The sequence below is a fragment of the Adiantum capillus-veneris genome, chromosome 26 (genome assembly GCF_014529385.1).
Source record: "Adiantum capillus-veneris isolate H3 chromosome 26, ASM1452938v2, whole genome shotgun sequence".
Lineage (NCBI taxonomy): Eukaryota > Viridiplantae > Streptophyta > Polypodiopsida > Polypodiales > Pteridaceae > Adiantum > Adiantum capillus-veneris.
Window position 1 is genome coordinate 130821171 of NC_140956.1, and position 15887 is coordinate 130837057.

At 44.0% G+C, this 15887-nt stretch overlaps 1 protein-coding gene across 1 annotated transcript in view; it reads left to right on the forward strand.

The window, feature by feature from the left end:
• Window positions 1–730: 730 nt before the first annotated feature.
• Window positions 731–15887, forward strand: part of RECQL3 (DEAD/DEAH box RNA helicase family protein) — a 156182-nt gene continuing 141025 nt past the window's right edge. The window contains exon 1 of the mRNA XM_086502269.1: window positions 731–823. The gene's annotated coding sequence lies outside the window, so the exon portion shown is untranslated. The remainder of the gene's footprint in view (window positions 824–15887) is intronic.

Genomic DNA, 15887 nt, shown 5'->3' on the forward strand with positions numbered 1-15887 from the left:
TGGAGAACCTGTCTTCCTATGGTGAGTTGAAAAACACATTATTGTCTTAAGAGACGTTCCCAAAATATAATGAAAAATCCTAGATCTATCGTCCTCTAATGATGTAGAACTTGTCTTCCTATGGTGAGTTGAAAAACACATTATTGTCTTGAGAGATGTTCCCAAATCATAACTGGTTGCTGGTACCCCCTACTACTCGCTTTCTTCTATTATATTCATTTATCTCACAGTTTCCTTATGATTCCCTTCCTTACATCTCAAGGTAATATCCTACCCTTACCTCATAAAAGGAAAAGAGGAGAGAACTTAAATCCACGCCAAGGGAGTAGCATTGACGTTTCGTGCCCTCATCTAACCACTTGGGTAGCTGTCCTCAGCTGCTCCACTGCAGCCCATTGCATTGAAAAAAAAAGATTGCCTTGCAACCCGCAGCCTCCTCTGGCTCACCCTTCCGCTTCGCCTGCACCCCTTGTCTTTTGTCCGGCGCCTTGCTGAGCACTCCAAGAGATAACGCCCTAGATAGCTCCTGAAGCACTTTTTGTGCTTTTCGATGTCGACCAAGGCACACTTAATTCCCCCCGCCCCCCCTTCTACGCGTTGCAATCGGGACGTCCTCCTCACAGATTGCATGACGAGAATCTGTGTTGATTCTTCTCTTCTTTTAAATTGTATCATTTATTGGGGCATTTTGACAAAATTGAAGGGGCATTTTTGGAATTTTTTGGCGAGGTATTTTAGAATTTCGACAAATTTCACGGTCATTTGCCTCAAAAAAGACGGGAGAGCGAAGAGAGCGAAGGTGGTGGTGTGAGCGAAAGTAGAGGTATGCTATCTATGGCGTCCCGTTGTTTTTCTCTATGTGCTTTGTTACTGTATACGGTGCAGAAGCTTAGCTAGCTTGTAGCTATCCCATATTTCGTTTTACTTGGATGTTTACGAAAAGGACTCCTCAGATTGCTTTTTGTAGGCTTAAAGAGGGCATCTGAGGTGGTGGAACACTGTGTTTTTGCAATGTTTATTAGGGCTAATAGATTTAAAACCATAAGAGTTGAGACCATAATTTTGAGCTCACATGACAATCCTATGTCTATTTTTCTGAAAAGATAGAGTTTGATCCGTGCACAAAAAAGATGTGGGCTCTTGTTCAGCTTCATTAAACGGGGATGATTTGTTTGAAGAGAAGCTGGTGGTTTGACAAATATGATGATGAGATTTGATTTCTGACTGGTTAGTTGTAGTGACTAGGGTTGTGAGGTATATGAGGAGCTATGCCACGTAATGATAGTCTGCATGGTCTCGATGTACCTTTTCCTCTTTCAAAATGGAAAACATGGCCATTTGGTTGTATAGAAAGATGATGGCATTATCCGCTAGTAGCTACCTCACCTTAAACATTATGTTACGTTAGTGGACTTTCATAATTGTTAGGCACTTGTTTGCTCTGTGTCTTGGCAATAAAATTTCCTTTAGGAGAACATCCTTGTTTTACAGTGCGTTGTAGATGGGTAAATAGTTACCATACACAATGCAAGGTGGTGAATTTAGATAGAACAATGTCACAGACAAGTATGCAACTATGACCGGCATGGGCATGCACGTCTTGCTAGAGGTTCACAAAGGTGCCAGGCTCAATCCTAAGCTAAGACTCATGCTAGGCTGTAGCAAAAGCATGTCCACGTAGCGCAAGTGAAGTGCGCACGTGACATCCCCTGTTAAAGGTGAGGCACAACTGCCGAACTTCTATTCTTGAATTCTTTCCGGACTTCTGATGCTGACTGCTTCTGATGCATGTGGATGCATAACCAATGAAAACTCCTCCGAACTGGTGGATACTGCGGATGTAGGTCTGGTGCGATGTAAACACCGACCATACGAGTTGCTAGGTAGGCTTACTACTATCGTAGAATACCAGCCTTCATGCTAACTTTGCCTTGCGAGCAAGTACTACCACTCCAATAGTCCTGTTGTGAAAACATTGCGGGTGAAGTTGAAAGGTAAGGGTGCTCGGAGGTATTTCCAAGGGTTTTTTCTCGACGGAAGTGGATGCACGCTACATTCGAATGCGAATGTAGAAGAGGGTTAGGGATCCTATTTCCAACTCCTTCCATATCCGTAGACAAGGCAAGTAGATCTTGGTACTCAAGATCTGGGTTGTCGTGTATCCGATGTCGATCTTCCTTCAAAGACATGGCAATGAAGATGGGAGCTAATAAGTCCATGATCGGGACTCGAAAATTCTTTCAGGGAAAAAAACTCGGGCGAGGTTCTTTGGGTTCTTGGTTCTGCTTGGATTCTTGGTTGTTTTTTGGTTCTTGGGTTCTCGGGTTCTTGAGTTCTTGAGGTTCTCGATTCTTGATGGTTCACCGTTCTTCCCTTGAGTTCGCAAAGTCGAAGCACACAACCCTCAAAGGCCCTCTCGCTCTGTTGCCAGAGAAAGTACTTTCTTTATTCTTGCACAATGCTGATACAATGTCTAAATGCTGAGATGCTGATGCTAATGATGTTGGGTACTAATGGTATTGCGGGGTACTTTGGTATTGAGGTACTGAGAGGTTCTATGTCGACGATGATGACGACGACGACGAGGTACTGATGGGTTCTATGTCGACGACGATGACGTCAATGACAAGGTACTGATGGGGTCTATGTTGATGACGATGATGTTGACGACGAGGTACTGATGGGTTCTGTGTTGACGACGATGATATCGACGACGAGGTACTTGTGGGTCTATGTCAACGACGAGGTATTGATGGGTCTATGTTGACAAGGCAAAAGGGGTACTAGGTACTCGGGTATTTTGTCGACGACGACGAGTCTATGGCTGAATGCTTAAAACTGTTCCGTCGACTTGGCCGCAATGGAATGACCGACTGCGACAAGGGAATGGCTGATCTGCTGGGGGTGCTGCGGCGGGAAGTTGGGAAAGGTAAAAATGCTGGCTGTCTTGGCTGAAAACGCTGATCATCAAGGCTGAAAATGCTGATGGAGAAGAAGGCTGAAAACGCTATTTGTTGGCGTGCGATTCCCAAGTCTACAGGTTTCTCTGCTACTGCTGCCTCTTCTGTCTTCCACTAGCGTCCAAGGGATTTCTTTTATAGGTCCTTCAGCCATTTGCCCTACCTACATTCCAAGTTCCAACAAGGGTAAATGAAAAGTCACTTATTAGCCTTTCGGCAGCATGCGCAGCTTGTGACCATCCTTTGGAGAGTGAGCGTCACTGTCTTTGGGGCTGCCCTATGGCACAACAGGTTTGGCTTTGGGTCCTTCGGGCCGATGCCAGCTCTTTCCACAACACGACAATACACTTGGGGGACAGCTGCTTGGTCCAGTCTCATGGGCCCTGCACTACAGTTTGAGCTATCCTCCACTAGCAGGATGATAGTGATACAGGGGGGTCGACCTACACTCCAGTCTGCTACAGAGCTTATTCCACAAGAGTGGTGCTGTGAGAAAGAGGTGTGTTGGGAGCTTGTTTGTGGCCTGACACTCTGGTTCATCTGGCGGGCCTGTTGCTTCCGCATCTTCAAGGCTCGCCTTGTGCCACTAGCGGAGATTGTTCGAGATTTTTGGCTGGAGTTGATCCATACTTTGAGGGGACAATTCGAGAGACTTGGGCAGCTTTTGACCTCATGTGGGAGCGTAGAGAGGCGTTTCTTCGACTCTGGCGCCATGGGCCTTTCTTCACCATGATTCGGGGTGAGCTTAGATGGCACTACTGTCCACCTGTGTGGCTTTTCCCTCCTCCCATCTCCTGATTTAGCCTCATTGTACATATGCTGTTTTTTCATTGGGAGAGTCTCCCCTTATTATGATTGTTGTAGCCCTCTCTAGTAGAGGTGGTTGTAGCCCTTTGGGCAGTTTTCTTAACTAATAGAAGGATCTTTTTCTCGGAAAAAAAAGGTCACTTATTAATAAAATACACTCTAAGAGGTGGTTCACGCGCAGTAAATGCCTAAGTGCTAAATTGCGGTCTTGTGCAAGAGAGGGTATGCAACTATGACCGGCCTAGGCATGCATGTCCTTGTAGAGGCTCACAAAGGTGCCAAGCTCAGTCCTAAGCGAACTCATGCTAGACTGTAGCAGAAGCATATCCACGTAGCGCAAGTGAAGTGCACACGTGACATTGCACATTATATTAAGGATGGAGAGAGATGCATTTCATGCATTTGCGATGCTTGTGCCCATTAAAAAAAAAAACCTTACGTACGTATGGTGTGGAGTTGGTACCGTTCTCCATGTTTATAATAATACTGTAGGGAACGTGCCCTTCCCCCACCACTTTTATCCCCTCCATTGTTGAAGGGTGACTTCTGCTTCTCCTCCAGTGTTGGAGGGACTTTCTTATTGTAAAATACTGCAGCTGTACAAGGAACAACTCATTACGGATGCTTTATGAAGACATGTATCGTTCCACGTTGCCATGCTGTAGTGTATTATCTATTGTTGGTCACACAAAAATTCTTCAGCCCTTGCCACCTTCATCTACAATCTTTTGAATACAAATGATGTTAATTCATTGCTTTAATGTGTACATGATGTGATCTAAGTACTTTTGAGATCACATAGAGGAAATCAAAATTCTAAATATAAGTGTACCCTTGGTATTGGTCGTGTGACCAATACCAACAAAGCACAATCTTGGATGGATCAGCTCCTAGATCTTCCTTACATTGTTCCACCACCCTGCCACTAGTATACCGTTTGCCATCGTCATCCCTTCTGCGACTTTTGCAAACATGTCGAGTGTCGCATTCATTTTTCTACCATGTCTACCAATACCTGCACTACTTCTGCCGTTCTTGGTCTCAGGGTACGTTGAATCCCGTATTGTCCATCCATAGGGACGCACTTGTGCCCAACACGACCTCGTAGATTTTGGGACACCCCATCTCATCATGAACGTTAGCGTCTTGCAAATGAGGCCCAAGGGTCCTTATAAACTTACATGGGATGCCCAAGAGTAGAACCCAAAAGCACGAGTTCAAAAAGCACTTGCACTCAGACACATCTACTCTCCAGAAGCTCATGCCAAAACGAAGTTTGCCAGCACAAAACGTGGATGTCACGTGCACATTATGTGCATGTGGACAAGCTACTTCAGGTCTAGGGTTCAGGTCAGCTTAGGAAATGTTCTGGCACCTTTGTGAGCCTTTGCGCAGGCCGTGCATGTCCAGGCACTTAGAGTAGTTGCATATCCTCTAGTTGCACACAGCATGACAGTCAATAGCCATCATGAGCATTTTACAGTTCACAGAACCCATTTTCCCTATTTTAGCCATTTTTCACTTATTATTAATAAGTGACTTTGTTGGGAAATTGGGTAGGGCAAATTGACTAAGTGGATATATAAGAAAAGCTAGCGCTAGCACTTTTTGGCAGAAGAGGCAGCAGAGTCCCTACACTTGCAGTGCACCTTCTTAGCAAGAACCGACATAATTACTTAGCGTTTTTCAGCCATCAAAACCAGCCTAGCGTTTTCAGCAATTGCAGATCATCAGCATTTTGCAGATTGCAGATCACCCCTTGCGTTAGCAAATCACAGAAGACCTAGCGTTTTCTGCAGCGACAAGCCTAGCGTTTTCAGCAGTACCCCATCAGCCTAGCGTTTTTGCATTTGCAGATTCACATCACGTTTGCAGATTCTTGGCGACAGGATCAGCCATTGCATCAGCATCTAGACACCGCAGATCAAGTCCCAAACCTTGCAGATCTTACCTTCCCGCAGCAGATCCTCGCCGCGTGGTCAGATCAACCAGCGTTTTCAGTTTCAGCCCGCTGTTTGCAGATTTCAGCGTCTGCGTCGTCCTCTTCGCCGTCACGTCTTCCTCATCGCCGTCCTCGCCTACACAGTGTCAGATTCAACAAATAGCAGATTTGCAGATTTCAGTCCTTAGCGTTTTCAGTTTTCAGCCCGTCTCGTCGCCGTCATCATTGTCATCGACATTGTCGGCAAGTCCATTGCATCTAGATCATTGTACTAGATTTGTGCAATCAATAGCATAAACCTCTCTCACCATAGAAAGTGGGGCCCTTGGAGGAGGGTTTGACAACATTTCTGGCGTCGTATTCTTCTCTCTCTTTCTCTCAGTCTCAGCACCTTCATTCACAGTGTTTATCCACTTTGTTTGTGATCATTTGCACTCTCTCACTAAAGGAATGGAAGGCTCTTCCTTCCGTAAATAAAAGGAACCCTTGAGCACGGTTCGGAATACTCATCTTGAGCAAAGTTCAACATTCACTTCCGCTGCACCTTACATTGGTATCAGAGCTTTGACAGTGTTCTGTATCACTCAAGGAAAGAACCACAAGATTTTTTTTTGCTTGTTGCGGTCGCAAGTAATCCAAGTCCACTTGGGCGTGTCGATTCCTTATCGTGTTTTTGAAGAGTGACAGGAAGTCCAAGAAAGAAGGGCTTGTCCGGCCTCCCCTTGTTCCTCTTTTCACTCATTGAGAGTGGACCGTGCACTTAGCGGCCGGCCAATTAACCTGAGGTGTAAAAAAGCAATCTTGGTGTGAGTGCAAGGCCGCCAAGGGGTGCACCCGCAGGGAGGAGTAGAGCTTGGGTAAGAGAAGATCTTCTCTAACACAGATTGCAAGCTAAAGAAAGACTTCGAGAACTCAAGAACCTCGAGAACTCAAGAACCTCAAGGACTCAAGGACTCAAGAACCTCAAGAACCCAAGAACCACAAGAACCCAAGTTCCTCGTGAACTTAAGTACCAAGAACTGAGTGTATGGTCATCACCCGAAGCGGAATGGATACTTTGTGTGAAGGTGATGAGCATGGAGGTGGCGAAGAAGAATTTTCTCAACCAAGAGGTTTTTCCGACCTTCCTCCCTTTCCATCTACGCCACGGTTTGCACCAAATCCTATGGAGGCTTTCGTCAATATGATGATGGACATGATGTTACAACAAGAAGCGCAACGCGTTGTCGTGCCGTGGCACATACATAACGTGAAATAAAAACATTCGTCTCACTCTTGACACTTCTCGATGTATGCAAATAAAAGCAATCATGTATATATTGTGATATATGTTGAAGCGTCTACTTCGTTCATTATCATGTACATACCTATCCGGGGAGTTGTGGCCCTAGATGTGGCGCATTTGCGTGCTTTTCCACTTGATAAGATGCTTAATTTGGTTTGACAATGTACATAGTCCAAGTGTTTCATGGTGGCACACTCATCTCGCCTATAAAGACTGATGCGAGGAAAAACTACCAAAAATAGCAGCTAACAGGCGTCGTTGCAGAATTGCATGGAAAGTGACCCAAAATGATGAAAAATGATGCTTATCTATGCTTTTTATGATTATGCGAGTGATCCCACAAATTTAGGGATTTTTCTACTCCGTTTGGGATTTTTCGCATAAAAAATGGCATTTTTTTTTCTAAAAAATGAGCTGGAAATGACCTAGTTTTGGTCCAAAATGGAAAAATGGCCCAAAAATTGACACATCAGCTCATATTGCCGTGGGTAAGAGAGAGAGGACTGCTTTTTACAGGAAAAACTAGCAATTTTTCTCTACTGTGCAATAGCTTCCATGGTTGCCCAATCTATGTGTGCTGCAATCCCGTCTCTTCGCAATCTTGTATCTGAGCTTGTAAGGGAGTGAATTAGGGTTTCCTCTTATCAAAATGGTGATTGGGCTTCACTTTAGAAGCTCATAAATCTCTGTAAAACCAGAAAATTGTCATCGTGAAGGTGGAAGCTCGAGCATTCCTTTCAATTGTTTGATGTTATGACTATGTAATGGGGGGCGAGGCTACATGATACCATGAAAGAGGTTTGTGTTTTGATTGAGAATTGTGCTTGTATGAACATTGAGGTTTCATGGCTGAAACTTTAGTGTTTTTAAATGGTCTTTTAGAGTGAAATTGAATGTGATTTGGTGATCCTCTCATCATATTCTCGACTACGAAAACAAGCAGACTCCAAGCACGATAGGAAAGAGGGTTTGTGACTTTGCTGTCACGAACGCTCTTAGATTTTTTGTCACCCTTAGAAAGAGGGTTGGTGATTCTCCACAAACGCTTTTTCACAAAGTGTTTGTGACTCTCATCACGAACTCTTACAGCCAGAGGTTTTGCACCTTCGCAGCTAGACTGTACACATTCTAACATTTCTGGTGAACCCGACGCGAAGCAACTGGGGTGCGGGTTCAAAAACTTGTTTTGAAAGCTTTAATTACAAATAATTAAAGCTATGGATCAGCAAGAGCAACAAGGCATGCGTTTTGATCAAGGCACAATGCAAATGTTTCAAGTATTCGCCATGTTTATGCAACAACAACAGTCCGCAGAAGGAAGGGAGGTGTCAGCAACCAAAGCCCTTCAAGCTATTGTGAACAAAATGGACCAATTTGAAGGGAAAGATGTCACAAAGTTTCTTCGTGGTTATGTAAGGGAGATGGAGCTACAACGGGTTTGAGAGGTAGACATGATTCGTAGTTTTGAGCTTGTTGTGGTCCCAGAGATTAGAGACCATGTAAGGGGAATCAGGGAGGAGCATGGAGAAGGTTGGGAGCAATTCAAATTAGCCCTAAAGGAGGAATACTTCATGGAGGACTCTGAAAGGGTTACAAAAAGGACCTTCTTGGAATGGGTTGCAAAGCCAAAAGAAGGACTTTCCATCACCGAACTGTTGAGAGAGTTTGAGTGGCGTTATGCTCAGTTGTCAGGAACAGAGCGAGCCACTTTGGATAGTGAAAAGACTGAATTGTTTCTTCAAGTTGCAGGTTCTGAGCTCCAAGAAAAGCTAGAACTACTCCTTGAAGACAAGAATACAGAACAGGGTCTTAAGGCTGAGTAGAAAGAGGTTGAAGACGTGGTCTCATTGCTTGCTAAGAGACAACGTTGTAGGGGCAAGATGGTGGTGAATGGTACTACCTCTCCTCCTAGCACGTCAGAGATTCCATCAAAGCCTACTGTTGTGAATCCAAAAGGTGATAATTCAATGCTTGATGAGCTTGTTAAGGGCATGCGAGAAATGAAGTTAAAGCTAACAAGACTTGAAGAGAAAGGGCAACCTGCTGTTGCAGGACAAAAATCCCAAAGCAAAGAAGGATTTGTGTACAGATGCATATGGTGTGATGGCACAGACCATGGCAGAAGGGATTGTGATAGCTTTAGTGATGCCTTAAAGATCTTGTGTTTTTTAAGGATAGCAAGATCCATCTGCGGGAGATAGGTATGCCATTAGGAACTAACTTTGGAAAAGGAAGTATGCGGAAGTTAGTGGAGGATATGGCGACTAGTCATTTGCAGTGGAGGCTGCTACCTATGGGGCAAAGATAGAGCTAATTCCAAAGAAAGTGTTAAAGTATACTCCAGATGATTTTGAGGAGGTTGATAGCTTGTGGCCATATGCAGTAGCTTCAGCCGAAAAAGGGAAGGTAACTAAACATGTATTACATGAAGCTGGTGATTGCATACGCCATACAACAGGTTGGGATGACCTTGTGGACTCTTTATCAGTGCATGCCTATCTTGCAAAATGCTATAACAATGAAGCAATTGTGGAAGAGAAGCGCAAACGTGAGAATGGAGATGCAGGTCCTTCTACTTCAAAGAGGGTCACAAGAGCTAGTGGAAGAAAGGATCCACGACCTTCTTATGAGGCTCCACCACAATGTGCCTCCTCCTCCTGAGATTCCTATGGAGGAGGCATCTACAGGGAAGAAGAAATAGCAAGGAAAAGCTAAAGCAAACGGCATTGCATACAAACTACAATCTGACATTGAAGCTGCAACAAATTTAAAGCAGGTATTGGAGGAAAGGATCTTGAATAGCAAAGTTGAGTTTACCTTGGGTGAGGTTCTTTGCATTGATAAACGCGAGTTTCATGAAGAAATTATAGATATCATAAAAAGAAAGAGGCAAACTCTCACTGAGTCTATTCCTCCACAATCTGAGGGTGAAGGGGAGTCACTTAAGGCACATGGAATACATGTCCAAGAGAGTGATTGTGATGAAAGTGTGGTAGGATGCTACTAGTCTTCTCGAAGAGATGCACATGCTAGATTTGCAGATGATGATGATGATGATGATGAGGCCTCCTATAAAAGCCACTACTGCAAAAGTCATTGGGCAAGAGCTACAACAGAAACTTTAGTCAAGGTGGGTGATCTTGAGGAGCCATATGTTGCATTGATAGATCATGGCTCGGAGATCAATCTTATGTCCAAGAGTCTTTACGTGAAGGGTAAGTGGCCGATAGACACAGACCATGGGTGGATGATTAGAGCTGCAAATAACTCATCTGGGGCTTGTCCAAATGTGAAAGTGACGATTGGTAATGTGAAGGATGAGCAAAACTTCTTTGTGCAGGAGATGTCTACCTATCCTCTTATCCTTGGGCAGACATACATCACAGCCGTTCGCATGGAAACAAAGGTCTTGGATGATGGTTTTGCTTATGCTAGGGTAAAGAGCAGACATGGGAAGCGAGCTGTGCAATTTTTGACTCTGTGTGTGAATCACGAGAGGAACCGCAATAGTCTTTGTGAGTATCCTCTACCAAAAACAAACAAAGAGTTCAAAGAGTACAGGGAGACAAGGGGTTTTGGCCATGTACCATTGTAAAGCGGGATTGCAATGGTACAAGAAGAAAAAAACTCTCTGTAACAGACTTGGACACTCCAAGTAAAGAATCAATCACACCAGCACCAAATAACCACTTCAAAACAGTTCATAGTTCACAATAGATTTGCACTGGCCTGGGGGAGTTCCGTGCCTAGAGATATTGGCCCAAAAGATTGGCGTCCCTTTCGGTATTTCTTTATGTATTAATCAGTTCAAAGTACAAGAGAGTGTTAGGGTTTCACTCTCAGACTCTGCGTCCAGATGCTCTGCAGAGTGTGTGCCCAAACCACTTATTTAAAGTTTACAAGGGATGCCAAAAGCAGAGCCCCAAAAGCTTCAGATCCAAAAGCCTAAAAGCAAAGACTCTTTTTCTCTCTCAAACTCACTTGAGTTTTTAAAATAAAGCAAACTCTCTCTCTTTCTCTTCTCAAATTACGTAGGAAAAATAAAGCAATAGTGTTCTCTCTCTCTCTCTCTCTCTCTCTCTCTCTCTCTCTCTCTCTCTCTCTCTCTCTATTCTCCAATTTGCGTAGGAAAAAGCTGACGCCAAAAGCTGAAAAACCGCTGCACTTTACGGAAATTCTGCCACGTCATCATCACGGAAAATCAGCTCTGCTGCCCTTTTAGGGTTAGGGTTAGGGTTAGGATTTCTGTAGTTTTTAGGGTTTCTGGCAGATGTTAGGGTTTGCAGGTTATAGGTTAGGGTTTCCAGAATGTGGGTTTTCAGCTGCAGTCAGGGTTCCCGCATGCTCTCGGGCAAACACATCATCACTTTGTGACACTCTCGCCTGACCCAACGCGAGAAGAAGCTTTTTCTACAGGTTTTTAGGGATTAACAGAGCATGGGTCAGTATGTTTTATGAAGCTTGAGGATATGAAAAGAAGTGCACGACAATATGTATATAGTGTGCAAAAATACATGAGAGAAAATGGAGGATAGTGAATGCATTTCAGGTTTCTTTGAACAAGTTTCTCATGTAGATACTATGCTTGAGCTTGAGGCTATAATGGACTCTAGCATGCAAGATGGAACCCATGTTGTGGAAGTATGCTCTATGGAAAGATATTATGTGATTGAGTTTTTTGAAGATCAGAAAGATTTCAATGCTAATGAAGGACCGGAAGTGCATGTGGAGACCAAGTACAAAACGGTGGCAAAGAAAGTGAGACCAATGGCCTTACCTTTACCATCAGATTGCAGGAAAAAGCCAGAGCAAGCTTCTTTGCAGCCGAGTCTCAGAGATCCAAAAAGAACTGGACACAAGTTCACAATGGAATCCCTAAAAGAGATAAAAGTTGGTTGTGAGGAGTTTTTGACAGATGAGGAGAAGAAGAGTTTTAAAGAAATGCTTTCAAGACATGGTAAGGCTTGAGATAGGGTGTGTTGATCCTAATATTGTTGCACCTATGGTGATCTTCACTATCCCTCATGTACCTTGGAAACTACACCCAATTCCGGTTCCGAAAGCACATTTGCCAAAGTTAATAGAACTACTCAATGAAAAGATTAGCATGGGTATCTTGGAGCCTTCTTGTGCGCCATATTCAAACAGGTGGTTCACTGCGTCTAAGAAGAATGGAGCTTTGCAGTTCATACAAGATATGCAGCCTGTAAACAAGGTTATCATCAGGAATGTGGGTACAGGACCTATAGTGGATGAATTTACAAAGGCGTTTGCAGGAAGGTCAATTTACTCCATGGGGGATCTCTATTCAGGGTACGATCAATTTCAGCTAGATGTTGAGAGTAGAGATCTGACAACTATGAAAACACCTTTGGGACTCGTAAGGATGTGTACCCTACCTCAAGGAGCAACGAATTCAGTTGCACATATGATGAATGGGATGAACAAAATTCTATGTGACTTCTGTAACAAACTGCTGACGTGTCAAAGCCTAAAGAATGGAGCCAACTTACAGATGATGTGGCTGCACGAGAGCAAAAACCCTAACCCTAATTTTTGCCAAAAACCCTAACTGTTGAAATCCTAATTATAGAAACCCTAACCCTAAAACCTGCAAACCCTAATTTTGGAACCCTAACCCTAAAACCTGCAAACCCTAATTCTAAGAAGAACAAGCAACAGAAAAAGAAGTCCTACCAACTTATGGGGACCCTGTCCAATGGGGCCCCAAGTGACATAAAGGCATTAAAAATAAAGCAGAACACACTCAAAGACTTTGCACATCAAAATATGATGATGTGGCACCTGTACGGACGTTCCGGAATTCGCGGCGGATTTTTAGGGAAATTCTGAAATTTTAGGAAAGTGATTTTTTGGGGTCAGCTTTTCATATTTTATGCTTTTAGGCTTTGGGCCTTTAAATATGAGCCTTGGGGGCCCTCTCTGGCACTTTTTAGCGCACAGATTGCAGAGCAGGTGCTCCTTCGCTGTTGTACTTTGTGACTCAGTAGTAATATAAAGAAATACCGAAAGGGGCGCCAAGGTTTGGGGCCAATACTCTCTGGGGTGGAATTCCGCCACTCCGTGTCGCGTGTCGTCTCTCTCTCTCTCTCTCTCTCTCTCTCTTTCAGTTCAGTTGTTATTGAAGTGCTAAAAGTGTGTTCAATCTGTTCTTTTCTATTGGCACGTGGTGCCCGTCTTGTGACAGTGGTATCAGAGCATCAGGCGTGTGCTTTTCTGAAAGCATACCGGTCCTACAAAAGAACAGACACAGCTTTTGGAATTTTATTTGAGGTATCTTCGCGCTACGACCCCGGACTTATTAGCCACTCCCACCCATACTTTATCGCGCATTGGGTGCGCTCCCGTCTTCACCGCTCATGGCTTACAGGGCATAAGCCAATTAAGACCACTTGCAAGAGAAGGATCCAGATTTGTTTCAAGTCACTGTTTTTCTCAGAAGCAGTGCCATGCAGATGTTGATGTCTACAGCTACCAAGCAGCATACTCCAAGTACTTGGCAAGCTTTCAAGAAAAAAAAATAAAAAATTGTCCGACATTATACGGTTTCTAACATCTTCCTTCGGAGTGCAACTTCTGGCAGAGTGGGGTATCCTGAAATGCTTGCCATGGAAAACCCTAGCAGATTATATCTTGAAATTTCTCGACATCTCTCAATAGATGTCTCTTCACGAGCAGATGACCTTGGAGGTTTAGTGCGATTGCTATCTTGGGACTACCATTGCCGCCAAAGCAACACTGTTTGTCCAAGAGCTGACGAGCCATGCTGTGCTCGGCTACGACCTCATGGAAGGAACCTAACCCTAATTTTTGGTGCAGGTTTCAAGATGGAAAGTCAGTCGACTTTTCGAGCTCGACTGATGTCGAGATTGCTTTTTAAGTTTGAGTTCTGTTTGATCTTGTTTGGTGATCCTGTTTGGAATTTGTTTGAAATGGATGGTATCTGTTTTGAACCTGTTTTGGTGCCGATTTGAATTGTTTGACTCTGGTTTGATACTGGTTTCAATGATTGGTGATTTTACTCCCGGTGGAGAAGTGAGAAATACTGTTTTGGTATTGTTTGAACCTCGGAACGACGCAGGCCGATGCCTAGGGAGCGTTTCGTTGTATGTTTGAAAACCTCCGAACGATGCAGGCCGATGCCTGGGAAGCGTTTGGTTGTATGCTTATAAAATAATTGTTGTTGTGACTCTCGGCCCGGACCTGGATGGTTATGCGGGAGGAGTATTAAGAAGTCTGAGCAGTGGTTACTCTCGGCAACTCCAAACGACGCAGGTTGCAGTCTGGGGGGCGTATGGTTGTAAAAGGCCTCTATATCTCCCGGCCCGGACCTTTTTAGGTTATGCGGGAGGAGTGATGAGGGAGTCGTTGAATATCTCCCGGCCCGGACCTTGTTAGGTTATGAGGGAGGAGTGTTCATCGGCGGCTTTATGTTTCTATGTCTTGTAACATGCATATGTGAGCATTTGTGTTGCATTGTGATGTGTCAACCACCGAATATTCCTAATTGGATGAGATTGCTTGGGTATGTAATTTTAGTGCATCAAGACACCCGTGGAAGATCAGTACGGTCTGGGTGTGATGGCTAATTTTACTACGCCGAAATATCAAGAGTTTCGATCTGCACGAAAGGAGAAGCTAACTCCTTGACCAAAACAGCCGATAGGAGCAGCTAACTCCTTGATCAAAAGGGCAGAAAGGAGAAGCTAACTCCTTGACCAAAACAGCCGATAGGAGCAGCTAACTCCTTGATCAAAAGAGCAGAAAGGAGAAGCTAACTCCTTAATAAAAAGAGCAAATTGATTGTCCCTCGGAATGACCCTCGGGAATTTTTGAGCTAACTTGAGTTGTTTTGTAGATATGCTGTAATCGCGGACGATTACTCTCTTTCAAGAAGGGGAGATGTAACAAACTGCTAACGTGTCAAAGCCTAAAGAATGGAGTCAACTTACAGATGATGTGGTTGCCCGAGAGCAGAAACCCTAACCCTAATTTTTGCCAGAAACCCTAATTGCTGAAACCCTAATTTTGAAAACCCTAACCCTAAAACCTGCAAACCCTAATTCTAGAAACCCTAAGAAGAACAAGCAACAGAAGAAGAAGTCCTACCAACTTATGGGGACCCCGTCTGATGGGGCCCCAAGTGACATGAAGGCATTAAAAATAAAGTAGAACACACTCAAAAGACTTTGCACATCAAAATATGATGATGTGGCACCTATACGGACGTTCTGGAATTCGCGGCGGATTTTTAGGGAAATCCCAAAATTTTAGGAAAGTGATTTTGTCAGCTTTTCATATTTGATGCTTTTAGGTTTTGGGCCTTTAAATATGAGCCTTGGGGGCCCTCTCTGGCACTTTTTAGCGCGCAGATTGCAGAGCAAGTGCTCCTCGGCTGTTGTAGTTTGTGAATCGGCAGTAATATAAAGAAATACCGAAAGGGGCGCCAAGGTTTGGGGCCAATACTCTCTGGGGTGGAATTCCGCCACTCCGTGTCGCGTGTCGTCTGTCTCTCTTTCAGTTCAGTTGTTATTGAAGTGCTAAAACTGTGTTCAGTCTGTTCTTTTCTATTGGCATGTGGTGCCCGTCTTGTGACAACTTCATACCTCAAATCACAATGCCATTTCTTGATGATGTGCCCATCAAAGAATGTGAAGACAAAGACAAAGATGAAGCTATGGATTCAAGGGGGTACCGTAAGTTTGTTACAGACCATATCAAAGGTTGTGAGAAGATTTTGTCAAGGCTGGAAGAAGTTAATCTTACCCTGTCAGGACAAAAATCTGTATTTGGAGATAATGAAGTGTTGATTGTGGGACATATGTGTGGTTTGTATGGTAGAATGCATTGTCCAAAAAAGATGGATGCAATA